This window comes from Gracilinanus agilis, chromosome 3 (assembly GCF_016433145.1).
Source record: "Gracilinanus agilis isolate LMUSP501 chromosome 3, AgileGrace, whole genome shotgun sequence".
Taxonomy (NCBI): Eukaryota; Metazoa; Chordata; class Mammalia; order Didelphimorphia; family Didelphidae; genus Gracilinanus; species Gracilinanus agilis.
In genome coordinates, this window is record NC_058132.1 from 16,250,527 (window position 1) to 16,265,026 (window position 14,500).

General features: G+C 39.2%; 1 pseudogene; it reads left to right on the top strand.

Annotated features, from left to right (window-relative positions):
* The first annotated feature begins 564 nt into the window (after positions 1-564).
* LOC123240786 overlaps positions 565-14,500 on the top strand; it is a 42,737-nt pseudogene continuing 28,801 nt past the window's right edge.

The following is a 14,500-nucleotide window of genomic DNA, read 5'->3' on the forward strand; positions in this document are numbered from 1 at the left end:
AGAGGGAGGAGATTTACCCAAAGCCCCAGAGGGCTGGGTCTCAAGTCCAAGTCTCTTGATTCTATGGTCTTTCCTGTACATTCCTATAGTACATAGGATCATGGAATTTGGAGCAAGGAAATAATAGAACTGTCATAACTGAAAGGGACATCAGAGACCCTATAGGCATTACTTCATTTTACAAATGAGCAAACAGGAGGCCACATGGAGGAAAAATAACATGCTCAAACTCAGGCAGAGAATAAGAGGACTTTAGCTCTCTGTATCCAAGTCCAAGGTTCTCTTCTATACACCACTCTGCTTTTTTACCTCCTCAGAGTAAAAGTGCTCAGGAAGAAGTCACTGGCGACAGCAGCAGCAGCCAGAGGGGGAGCTGAGGTAGAGTATGCCAATCCCTTAGTAGATGCCTCCCCTCACCCCAGCTCCCATTTTTTCACCCAACTCTCAGACCCCAGCCCTGTATGTGTCTGAAGGTTATGTCTTCCTCCACCTCTGCTCTTTCTTTCAGGATGCTGGGGACAGGTTTGACTGAACTCTCCTTTGCCCTTACCCCAGGATGCCAAGATGCCTTCTTGGATGGACCAGTCCCTGGATCCCATCCCACCAGCTGCAGACACAGCTCCAACTCCAGCAGCTCCCGAGGATGGACTAGATGAGTTGCATTATGCCTGTCTCAACTTCGAAGGAGTAAAAGCTAGAGAAGAACATCGATCCACTGACCCCATCACTGAGTACTCAGAGATTAAGTTCCAGTGAGGGAGGAGCTGATGAAGACTCAACCTAGGTACCACATTGGATAGTTTGCAAGTCAGTTCCTCCTTTCTATTATCATTTATTCCACAAACAAACATTTATTAAACTTTTGCTCCATATAGATTTGGATAAGACATAACTCCATATTCATGGAACTTTCAATCTAGTAAAGGGATAAAACACAAGCTCTTGCCCAAACTCGCATTCCTCTTCACAAGTGGAGATCCCCCAGAGGATTATCTGCTACATTGGACTCTTAGAGTAAATTTAATCAGTTGCTTTATTTCTAACTCTATAGACCTTGAGCCCCCACCAGTGTGCTTCCCAATACCATTCAAATGGCATATAGAGAACAATATTACAAAGCATCCTTCCCATAAACCTAGGACCCATGATCCCAATACACTCACTGTATATCTGTTGTGGGGGGAAGTGAGCACAAATTTTTAGAAAAATGATAATGGACAGGGAATATATGTAGCCATGGCAACTTAGAGCTCTGGAATTACAGGGCCTCAATGTCTTTTCTCTCTGCTCAGTGTCCTTGCAAAGTTCACTACTGAACATGGTTATCTGTGCTGGACTGGTGGCCCTGTTGTTATGCTAGTCCAATTCACTGCAAGGCTTGGTCATTCTACTACTGACCTGGGTTAGCTCTACACAGGGCTTAGCATTTCAGTAGGATGGGTCAGTACATTGGACTCACTTGGCTGGCTTCTGTACTACTGTTCCTTTGCTAAGCAAGGTTGGCTCCATGTTTGGAGCATAGTCTCCAGAATTTCCCATTTCAGACTATGCAATGGGGAAGATGCAGTATTTGGATAAGCAAATTCCTTCCCCCCCCCCCAGTTCCAAATCTAGAAAGAAAATAAGACACAAACACAAGGAATGCTAATATGCCTGGATATTTAAGTGCATTACAGAGAAAGAGAACAAAAAACTGGATAAGCCCCAACAGAAAGGTAATTTTATCAGGCATTTTAACTGTGTGTTTACTAAGTGACTACGATAAAAAGTCTTTGTTTGGAGCTTGACTATTTTCAACCTCACTTTGTTCATAAGGAAACTGAGGCTCAGAAAGAAACATATCATCACAGATTTAGATATATAAGGACCTTTGAGGTTATTGAGCTCAACTCCCTTATTTTATTAATAGGAGAATTGAGACCAAGAGAGATTAAGGGACTTGCTTAAGGTCATGTAGTAAATATCTAAAAAGTTATCAAACCCAGGTCTTCCTGGCTCTGAGTCCAGAACTTTATCTTCTATACAATATTGCACAAAATACCCCAACCAGGAAAGAATAAGGCTAGAACTCAAACTCTTTCTTACTAGTGTCTTCCTTCCTTCCTTCCTTCCTTCCTTCCTTCCTTCCTTCCTTCCTTCCTTCCTTCCTTCTTTCCTTCCTGTCTCCTCTCCTTTCCCTCCTTTTTTCCTTTCTTTCCCTTCTCTCATTCTTTCTGTCTCTGTCTTTATTTCTGTCAGTTTGTCTGTCTGCCCTTCTCTCCTGTGATTTCATTGATACAGAGGATTCCATCTACCAATGTGTTTCAGGACTTATAGTCTTAGAGAGTTACCTGAATTACCTAAGGAGCTAAAAGGTTAATGATGTGCCCAGAGACACAAGACTGCTTGGGACTGGAGGCAGGATAGCAATGGCTCTGGAGTTGTAGGATCTGATTTCAAATTCTACCCTTGCCACTTATTACATTGTGACATTGTAAAAAAATATCTTGTCCTGCATGGTTTGAAATTTTCTTGACCTTTAAAATAGAGGGATTGGACCAGATGATCTCAAAGTTACCTTTTAGCTCTGTATTTATTATCCTATAACTTGAATGTAAGGTTGTGTTTTGTTCTGTTTTTTTCTGGTGGGGAGGCCCATTCTACACCAGATTTCCTCTTTTCTCTAGATTACCTTGCAATGACTTAACTGTGAATATATTGTATCTCCTCTTCCCCATATCACGGTAGAATGTAAGCTTCTTGAGGACAGGCCATACCTTTCTCCTTTTTTTCTCTCTAGTCCCTTTGCTACAATTAATAATGAATAAATCTTTGTTTAAGTGAATTCTGTCTCCATGACTGACATCCTTTCTGTTGTATCATATTTTCTTTGAGGTGCCTAGGGAATGGAATGGAGTTGGTGATCTAGTTTGAGGAGACATATAGAAACTGTAATTGGACTCCCATTACTCCAGGCAGGGAAGGGACTAATCCTGGAAACTGAACTCAGGTCAAGTTATACCTGACATCTACTCTACCCAGTTTTCCATAGACATGGAAGTTCCTAAGAACTTCCAAGGCTCCAGAAACACTGGTTTTGGAGATGGGGGTGGAGTGACTTCAAAATCACATTCTACAGCTTGGTGGCTAAGTGGACAGAGTGCTGGACTTGAAATCAAGAAGACTTGAGTTTGAATCCTGCCACTTAAATTCTGTCTGCCTCAGTCTCTTCAGATGTAGCATTAATCCCTAGGATCATTTTCAGTTCCAAATTTATAATCCTACGAGTCAATGTAAAATATCTCATAGTAATAGCCTGTAGCATTTACATAGCATTTCAAGGTTGGTCAAGTGTTGTACAAATATGATGTCATTTGATCCTCATAACAACCCTGGGAGGTACGTATTAATATTGTTTTCATTTTACAATGAGAAAATGGAGGCAGACGAGAATTAAGTAGCTTGCTCAGAGTCATGTAGTGAGGAAGTGCTTGAGGCAAGACTTGAACTCGGGTCTCCCTGACTTCAGGTCTGGCACTCTATCCATTGTGCCACCTGGTTAACCTAGAAATGTTATCTAATCCTATTACCTGCATAACCTTGCTCATGTCCTTTCCTCAAAAGGTCTAGACCTGTAAAAGGTCTAGATGGTGTATCAAATGTTCTCCTCTTCTAAGTCCTTGGATCACCTCTGGTCATCCCACATAATCACCCCCCTGACCCAGGTCTGGGGGTTTAATCGATACCTCTTTTTTGGAAACCCTGAAAACAGCACTTACAATGTATTGGGTGTCCATGCATTCCCACCAGATGAAGCTTCTTCTAGGTGCAGGCATGCCCTTTCAGAAGGCGAGCTATGGACAGACAGGAAGACAAATGGGGTAATGGAGAGTGTGTGAAGGGCTTGGGGCAGAGAACTTTAAACTTGAAATCTCTACTCTGAACTTGACTTGCTGTGTGCCTTACATATGTTCCTTTTCCTTTCTGGGATAACCACAACTGTATCACTTAGTTCACAGGGCTGGGGTGGCAATTATATTATATGTTACAACCTTCTTGCTTAACAGATGAGGAAACAGAAGGGCAGAAAGGAGATGCAACTTCTCTGAAGTTACCTAGCTGGGAAATGACAAGCCAGGTTTCAAACCCAGCTCCCCTGACCACAATGCTGGATCTTGTTCTACTGCGTCGCTGTGAGAAAAAACTGAACTGAGGTAGAGACAGATAGGTAGATAGATATAGAGACAGAAAGACAGACAGATAGCTATAGAAACGGAGACTGATATGGCCAGATTGTTTTATGAAACCTTCAGGCACCCTTGAATCATCCTAGATAGGATTAGGTTTGTGCTAGACTGAACAATAAAGCTTCAAGTACTCCATGATCTCAGCCTAGATAATGTAATCTAATCAAAGCACCCTCCCAGGTAGTCCTCTTTCCCTAGACTCTATGTAAGCCAGTCCTCATATTATATATACAAAAGGTAGTTTGTGTCTGGTTTTATGGGCTTGTTATAGTAGCAATTAAATATTAAATGTATATTTCACACAAACTTAGCTAAAATTTAAATTGAAAGAAGATGTGTCAGTGGAATAATCCTTGGATTATTCTTGGAGTGGGTCTTGGAGTGGGCAGAGTTTTACTCCTGATGCTCCCACTAACTTTGAGTGAACTAATGCAGAGAGAATGTTGCAACAGGAATCCAATAGAGACACTTGATTCTCACTAGAGAAAGAAAGAGCTCATCCTGAAAGGCATCTATCAGCTCTGCATGTGGGAACTCCCAAATATGAACCCCCCCTTCCAATTCAATTCAATAAACACACTTTAAGGCATTGACTTTTAACTATGAGTCTATGGGCCTCCCATGGGATCCTTGGAGTGACTCAAGGGAATTCATGAACTTAAATGAGGAAAAAAAATCACATCTTCATTATCACTAGCCTCCATCTAAATTCAGCATTTCCCTCGATTATTTAAAAACTTGAGTCTGAAGGGTCCATAGGTATGCTGAAGAGATCTGAGAAACAGAAATGGTTGGGAACCCTTGCTCCTCTAAGGTCTTGATTGAAAACCTTCCTCTACGGTCTCATCTTGGTATAGAGAGGAGTCCAGCAGATCCCATCAAATCAAAATGATGATGCATCTCTCCTGCCTTGAATATTCTCCCTCCTCACATCTCCCTTCAGGCTTTGCTGACTTCCTTGAAGATTCAATTCAAGCTCCACCTTCTCTAGGAAGCCTTTCAATGGTTTTCCTTTCCTGAACACCCTGCCACTAGGGCCTTCTGCTCTGAGGTTTCCTTCTGTTTTTCTCTATATACATATCTTGGAAGCTCCTGGTTCTTTACCCATTGTCTTGTAGGAAGTGTGTTAGGATAGAGTATATTTCAGGGATTAGCTTTAAGAGGAAAAGAGGGGAATTTGGATACAAGCCCTGGGAGAGGATTCTGAGAAGGAAAGAAGGATTATGGGAGTTTTTTGAAATGTTAATGTAAATAATGTTATAAAAGAAAGGGGGGGGGGGTAATCTGGATACTACCACTATTAGGCTGGTTATTATTAGTAGTAATTTGAGATATTAATCTGAGAGAGCTTTGGTTTGGTTCCCCTGATGGCTGGTGCAGGGACACCGGAGTCCTGCCACCCGGCTGGATGTTATAATAACTGCCCTTCTTTATAACAGTGCCCAGGTAGGATCCCTAAAGGTCAATGCAGGGGTCGGCAAACTTTTTGGCCCTCAAAAGAGCCAGATATGGCTCGAGAGCCATACGTTGCGGACCCCTAGGTCAATGAATGGGTAACCATTTCAGGTCCCACCTGGGGTTGATTGATTATTGGTATTGGGCTCTGTCCGCCTTAGATAACATTCATCTGACTGTGTTGCTCCCTCCCCAGAGTGGTGATGGAATAACTACTCCAGGAAGGTACTTAATAACTTTTATTTATGTTGTTTAACAAGGGAAAGGAATGATCAGGAATGGGTTGAGGAACAGGTGACCATATCACTAAATCTATGACAATAATCCCTCAGGACTGTAGGCTGTTCAGTAATGCTGGGCTTGTTCTTTACCTCCTCTGGCTCAGCCTGGCCACAGCCAAACCAGAGTAAGCAAACTGTTTGGATGATGCAAATACTGATGATGGTTTCTCTCAGCTTCTTACTGCTAGTTGTTTGCTACAGCTTTCAGGAAATTCCACCCTTACAACCATCTTCTTCTTCTCCTACCCACTTCCTGGATCCTCCCCCCACCCCCACACCAGGCCCTGGATACCTAAATATCTAGAGATGATTTAGGTATCTAAATATCTAGGGATTCAGAGAGAATCAGAGGATTCACAGGTCACTCAATGTTCAAGATCAAATGTCCAAGGCAAGAGTTTAGGCAAGGCTCAGCCAAATCAAAGCCACGGTCCCAAAATACAAGGGGTCCAAGGGATCCCTGTCAGAGGGCTTCCAGGGTATTTATACCCTTTCTGGCCAACTGCCTTTCCTCCTGTCCTCATGGCCCCTGCATAGGTATTGTAAATTTTGTATATTATTGCATATTACTATACATTTATGTATATTCTTGTATATTTGTGTATACTTGAGTGTGAATAGTTAAAAGTGAAAGTTTTATATTTTTATATTCTGTATATATTTGTAAATTTGTACAGAAATTATTTTTCTACATATCCATAAAAAGCATGAATAGTTAAAGATAAAAAAAATCCAAAGATAGGATTTTTAGGTTAAAACACTTATTTTTCAGTTTTCTATATTAGAATAAGGTTTAGCATAAGGAAAAGTTTTGGTTTTGCATTGTTTCAATTAAGAGTTTTAAGACACATGTATAAGTTTTGTATTTGTTTAATGTAAAAGCGAAAGCTACATTGTGTTATCTGTAACTTTATCTTTACAATTTTTTGTTACATTTTGTATATTGAGTTTTGCTATTGTTATTGCAACTTTTGTATTTGTTTTCCTTTACGTAATTGCTTATTGTAATTCCTTTTACCTAAATTCTTTTTTTTAGTGTAAGGTAGTAGAGAGGAATATAATTAAATTTTAGATAAGAACTATTTGTTGTGGGATTAAATAAGTAAGATAGAATGAGTTTAGAATAAGGGGGGATTTATAGAGTGATGAGCATATGACAAATCTATAGATTTGGTCAGATGCTCAGAGGGCAGAATGTAGGAAGCAAGTTAGGGATAGAGTATACTTTCAGGGATTAGCTTTAAGAGGAAAAGAAGGGAAATTGGATACAAGCCCTGGGAGAGGATTCTGAGAAGGAAAGAAGGATTGTGAGAGTTTTTTTTATCTGTTAATGGCCATTGCTCTTGGTCTGGTTTCCACTGAGTTAGAGGAAGGAGGTTTTGCTCTGAGAGATTTTCCCTAGATAGTCATAATTTCATGGAGAGATTATTGACTCCTAGGTTGAGAATCTACTTTGTTTTCCCTGAGGTATAGAGACCATCTGCCAGCGATCTATCTGCCAGAAATCCTCTTGGGCCAAGTTTATCCAAAGATCGGCATCTGAGACTTTGGGTTATATAGTACAGCCAAAACCAGGCTTTGGATAAGAGCTCTAATTCATCTGTGAGTCCTTTCCTTTTTCCTCTTTTTGTTAATCCATAGTAATTAGAGTACCTTAGAGTCACATAGCTCTTTGGGGATTTAGATAAGAGCAGGGAGATATAAGAAGGGATAGAGAAGACCAGAAGACAGATTCATGAGGATCTCACAGCTTGGAGGGAGGAGATATAGCTGGATAGATTTAGGATTGTATTTATTATTTGTCTAACATTAATAAACTTGATTTTACTATTTTAAGGTTTGTGCTTAACTGGCCCTAGGTGGGTTGTATCATCTCACGTCCCTGTAGGAAGCTTATTTATTTTAGTCTCCCCCATTAGACTGTGAACTTGTCTATGGAAAGGATTTTGGTTTTACTTCTTTTAGTGTCTCTGGTGTTTTAGCTCAGTGCCTGGTACAAAGCAGGCACTTACTAAATGTTTACTGATTGACATGGACTGATTGAAGTACAGACCTGGGAATGACCAGTGTGTCTATTTCTGAGGACATTTCTGACTGAATGTCCTTTAGGAGTCTTAAACTCAACATGCCCAAAATTGAACTCATTATCTTCCCCCTCCAAAGCTTCCAGACTTTCCAAACTTCCAAAACTTCCCCATTTCCCCACTTTCTTATTTCTATTGAGGGTACCAGTGTCTTCCTGGTGCCTCAAGTTTTTACCATGATGTTCTCCTCAACTCCCCCATTCTTCCTCACTTCACATATCCAGTCACTTGCCAGCTCTTAACATTTTGACCATCACAATATCTGTCTCCCTATCCCTGCACACTCAGCTGCTACCCTAGTTCAAGCTTTTATCATTGATCTCTGGATTCATACAATAACCTGCTAATTGCTTTTTCTTCCTTCCAAGCCATCTTTGATATTGTCATCATAGTAATTTTTTCTAAACTCCAAATCTAGCCCATCATTTACCTACTCAGTAAACATCAGTGACTCCTTATTATCTAAAGTTAAATAAGAATGCCTTCATTTAATATTGAAATTCTTTCATAACCTGGCCCCAACCTACCTTTTGTAAAATTTAAATTAGGTTTTGACTAAATATGAGAGTCATAAAAGTAAGATTGTGGTTGCTGTTTATAAAAACAATTAACTTCTTAAGTAAAAAAAATCTGTTAGTAGCTCTTAATAATTTAATATAATATAAATACAGCAAAAGAGAGAAATGTAAGAGGGAAGCAGAAAATATTTCCTAGCTAACTACCCTATAATTGCTGATCCAAAGAAATTCAGCTTAACTCTGACAAAAACTCCCTCAGGTCTGTTTCTTTAAAATTCAGGGAAGTGTCTAGCAGACACCTATGGACATATGGGGGACTTTGAAACTACATTTCCTATGATTCTTCATGGCAAACAGGAAGTATGATGATGTAAGAGAGGGGATAAATCTCCTGGGTGAAGAGGAAGTCGCTCTCTTAGCTAACAGGTGCCATACGAAAGGTAAAAAGTGGCGGAGGCAGTTTGAATACTTACAGGCGCGTGGTCTAATGTTTTTATCTCTATCAGCATGGCTTTAATTAAAATACTAATTTTTATTATTAAATCAGTCTTTAACATTTTTAATCGTAACAGGTCCCAGTCTCCACGTGAAAATCTGATAACCTCTTCAATATCGGTCTCGAGAGCTTTGAGGTCAAGGGAGTTATCATTCTGTTTTTTCTTGAGGAGGAATAGGTAAACCCCCTCATTTTCCAATTTTTTTTTTTGTACCACAAAGAGAGTGGCTAGGTTGTTCCTTTAATCAGTATAATCAGCCAGTGTTTTCAGCTTTGTAGAAATCTGCTTGTAAGGGGTGGGAGGTGGTAACACCCCTTGAAGGAGAACAGCTGCTGAAGCTCCCAGTTTACCACCTGTAAAAGGGCATTGAATCAAAACAGTGTGAGGTTCCCAGTGCTTACCAGGACACTCTGAGCCAGGATTTCAAAAGAATTGGGGGAAATGTTCCACAATTGGTAAATGACTGAAAAAATAGCTACATAATGAAATTCTTTGACATTGGTCAATAAACATGAGGAACATGAAGAAATTTGGAAATACTCATATGAAGTAATGTGAATGGGAAAAGGGGAACCCAAACATTAAAAATACTAACTGAACTGAAAAGTACATTTGCAAAGACAGAAATGAATGAAGAAAAAGATAGTGAAAACAAACACAGAGGCAATGACTAGTCAGATTTATTGATATTTTGTAAATATAAATATATTCATACTTAAGTAAAAAAAGTTGCAAATATTTGTTTCTTTTGTTTTTATTAAGTGCATAATGAATTACTCATTTAAAAATCAATTTAATAAATAGCTTAGATATACAACATATAGAAATATGGTATTTGATAAACACAAAACCTCAGTTGCTGGAGGAATAACTCGGTATGTGGCGAAAACATTTGGGAAAATTGGACATCCATCTGACAGAAATTAGGTTTACACTAATACCTTATGTGATACTTCTGGATAAACTCTTTAAGGTTCTAAGTATGCTCAAGATAAGAATATATGGCTTACAAAACAGTAGGTCATATCATAAATAAATTAGAGGAACAAGGAAGAAGTCAGACCTTTAGAAAGGGGAAGACTTTCAGGACTAAACAAATGATAGAAAGAGCCACACAAGGCAAAAAAGCTCATTTTGGTTCCTGTTAATTTAAAAAGATTTTAACAAACATAGTAAAAATTAGAAGAATTTAAAAAAATAATACAAACATAAGTAAGTGGGGAAAATACTTTCATGAAGTTTCTCTGATGAAGGTCTCATATCCTTATATGTATAAGGAACTTAATGTATAAACTTAAAAGCCAATCCTTAGTAAATCAGTGGTCAAGGATAGGAATAAGGAGTTTTCAGTGGGAGAATTCCAAACTATCAACCACCATAAGATAAATGTTCTAAATCACTAATTGTTACATAAATACAAGTTAAAGCAATTTTTTTTAAAACCCTTGTACTTCGGTGTATTGTCTCATAGGTGGAAGATTGGTAAGGGTGGGCAATGGGGGGTCAAGTGACTTGCCCAGGGTCACACAGCTGGGAAGTGGCTGAGGCCGGGTTTGAACCCAGGACCTCCTGTCTCTAGGCCTGACTCTCACTCCACTGAGCTACCCAGCTGCCCCAGTTAAAGCAATTTTGAGGTTCCGCCACACTTAGATGGACAAATACAGCAGAAAAGGAAAATGACAAATTTTGGAGGGGCTGTGGGGAAATAGGTGTGTTAGTCAATAAGTCAACAAATACAATATAGTATGGATCATATACTATATTCCAGACACTGGGCTTAATGCTGAGAATACAAATATAGGAAGAAGTGAAAGTAATCTCTACCCTCAGTGAACTTACATTCTAATGAGGGAAGATATCAAGTAAAAGGAAATTGGAAAAGGGTGGGGGAGATGGAGAAGCAGGGACATGATGGAAAAAATTTAAAGGGGGAATGGGGTGGAGGCACCTAAGTGGTTCAGTAGATTGAGAGCCAGGGCTAGAGATGGGAGGTCCTGGGTTCAAATCTGACCTCAGACACTTCCTAGCTGTGTGACCCTGAATAAGTCACTTAATCCCCATTGCCTAGCTCTTACTGCTCTTCTGCCTTGGAACCAATACACAGTACTGATTCTAAGATGGAAGGTAAGGTTTTAAAAAAGGGGGAGGATGGGGCCCAAGAGAGAAGACAATACTACTATTGGTGGGAGTATGATTTGGCCTAACCATTCTGAAAAATATTCTGGAACTATTCCCGGATAGTAATAGACCTTGGCCCAAAAAATCCAGGAGAAAAGGGATCTATATGTACAAAATTATTTAGAGCAGTTCTTTTCATGGTAATCAGAAACGGGAAACTAAGGGGGTGTCTTCCTAAAGATGAATGGCTAAACAAATTGTGGCAGATGGATATAGTGGGATATTGTTGTGCCATTAGAAATGATGAACTAGATGATTCCAGAGGAAACAGGGATGATCTCTATGTACTGATACAGAGCAAAGAGAGCAGAAATGGGATAATTTATGCAGCGATAACAACAATATAAAGGAAAACAACTTTGACAGACTTGAGCACTTTAGTCAACACAATAATAAACTGGGAGGCCAGAAGAATGAAGATGAATGCCTCCTGACAGAGAAGTGATGACTTTAGAATGCAGGAAGAGCATCCATTCTCAGTCATTACCACCATTCATGATTCTAGCCTGACCTTCAGCGCCATAATCTCACGCATTAATCCCCATGGAGATGTAGTCTGGCAACCACTTCTACCAGTGCTGAAGTCTCAGTTACAAAAGATTCCCAAAAGAAAACTCCCAACACCAAAATATGTAGTATTGTCAGAAGATTCAACATTTGAAACAAATATGGCTTTATTAATGGAGATCACATTGAAGAAGAAGCCTTCTCATCAGCTTTACTATCCTACCCCAAGAACTCTGTCACCTTTCCCTCTGACTTAAAGTTGGATGTGTTGTTTCCCACTAACAAAATGTGAGTTTCTTGAGAGCAGGGACTGTCTCAGTTTTTGTGTTTATATCTCTAGGGCTTAGCATGGTGTGTTGAACATTGTTAGCAATTAATAAATGTTTTCATTCATTCATTATTTCAATCATTTAATTTTTTTCCTTTTTTTAAAACCCTTACCTTCCATCTTAAAATCAATACTGTGTATTGGTTCCAAGGTAGAAGAACAGTAAAGGCAGTTAAGTAACTTGCCCAGGGTCACACAACTAGGGAGTGTTTCTGAGGTCAGATTTGAACCCAGAACCTCAAATCTCCAGGTCTGGTGCTTTATCACTAAGCCACCAAGCCATCCTATCTTCTCTCCTTTCAGCTAACCCTCATAAGATATAATCTGCTTGTTGATTATATCCAAATGTTGATTTGGATTTCAGCTAATCCTTTTAAGACATGGTTTATCTATTGACTTGCTTACCAACTAATTGTCAAAAGATATGATTTATTGGTTGACTTGTCTTGTTGATGGCTTTCAATTAATTCTCATAGGACAAGATCTTAAAGGTCTTTCATCAACCAAGTTACCCTCCTTTTGGAACTCTCTAGGGTAGCACTGTCCTTCCTAAACTCCAACATAATGATGTAATTTTGGTCCTCTGCAAGGAATAAGAACAACTACCACCACCACCACCATGTCCTTCATAAACCAGGACACCCAAAAAGGAGCACCATATTTCATGTGTGGCCTTCCTGACCAGGACAGAATACAATAACATTTTAACTCCCTTTGTACTAAAAACCAAACTAAACTAAAGCATTAAAGTTTGTAGGGTTGACACACCTTAGGCCAGACTTCCAATTTGGAGAATAAAGATTAAAGGGAAAGAATTCTCCTTAGTCTTGGTAAAAAAAAAAGTGAGGGAGCAAGTATAAAAATTTTAAGCAACAACTGAGTCAAGGAATAGGGAGAATGGTGGCAAATGGTATTTGTTCTCTTGGACAACCTTTTCTATTGGGTAGATATTATTTATGTGTCACTATCTTAATCAGGCAGTACATTTCTGATTCTGGGGAGAAAAACCTTAAATTTCTATATGACATTGGACAAATCATTTCCCTTCTCTGGATCTCAGTATCTCCATCTGTAAAATGAGGAGTTTGGACTGGTTACTCTCTAAGCTCTAACATTCTGTGTTCTGTATCCTAATGGTACGTTGAACTCTGGTTCTGAGAATTGGCTTTGCAATCAGAGGATTTGTATTCAAATCTGTGGGCAAGTCACAACTTCCCTAAACCCTATTCTCTTCTGTGGAATGAAAAAGTTGGACAAACTGACCTTTAAGGTTCTTTCCAGTCCTAGGACTACAATCATGTGAAGCTATGACCCCATGATTCTGTCCAGATAAAGCCTAATGAAGCCAGCTCCTAACCCCTTGGGAATGATAATTTAGGGAAAGAAATATGGAACTTCTTACTTAGGGAAGAGGGAAAGGCAGTCCTGGGTCTTCTACTGTCTCTGTGAAGTGTCTGTTGATACATCTTCCCTTTTCTGAGAGGGAAGAAGTTGAATTATGGGGCTGATGTGAAGAAAGGAGGAAAATGGATGTTGAAACAGGATGCTATTGGAGTCCACAGTGATCTCATTTGCTAAAACAGGAACTTTTGCCTATGCCCTGAAAATAGTACCCAGTTTAGGGGGAAGTATGCTGTACTTGGAGTCAGGAACTACAAGTTCACATTTAGCTTCCAGTATTTACTAGCTGTGTGACTAAAGTGAAATTTCACAACCTCTCTAGACATCAATTTTCTTATCAGTAATATGAGGCTAATAATACCTTTATGGCTGCTTCACTAATGAGGCTATGTAGATAAAGTTCTTTGCAAAACTTAAAAGCTCATCAATTAAGTGCCCATTGCTATTATTCTCCCCAGCAGATGAACTAGCACCTCATTTTCTGCTTAGAAATCAGATCAACAAGACCTAATATTTTATCATGTTTAATATAGCTAATACAAAGATTATTTCTAATAGATTGAATACTTTGCAGTTCTGAGTGGCTCAGTTCATTTGCTTTCTCAGTATAATGCCTTGGACTCAGATACATTTCCATGAGAGGTTGGCATTGAAACAGACTTGTCTTCATTGTGTCTCATGGGTCTAATTAACCAGAGTTAAGAGAACCTAATTTAAATCTCTACAGAGTTTTTCAGGGATGATTTTCCATATCAGCCAGAATTTGCTCAAACAAACCAGTTTTGCTTACATTGGAGCTGTTAGAATCAGTGTATGTGTATGTATGTACATTTTTATATATTTGTATATGAAGTTTATGTACCTATAAATGGAATTTACATGTTTATATATGGAAGTCTATATATCTATGTCTATCTATATCAAGAGAGAGAGAAGGGGAGAGAGACAGAGACAAAGAGAGAGACAGAGACAGACAGACAGGAGAGAGAGAGAGAGAGAGAGAGAGAGAGAGAGAGAGAGAGAGA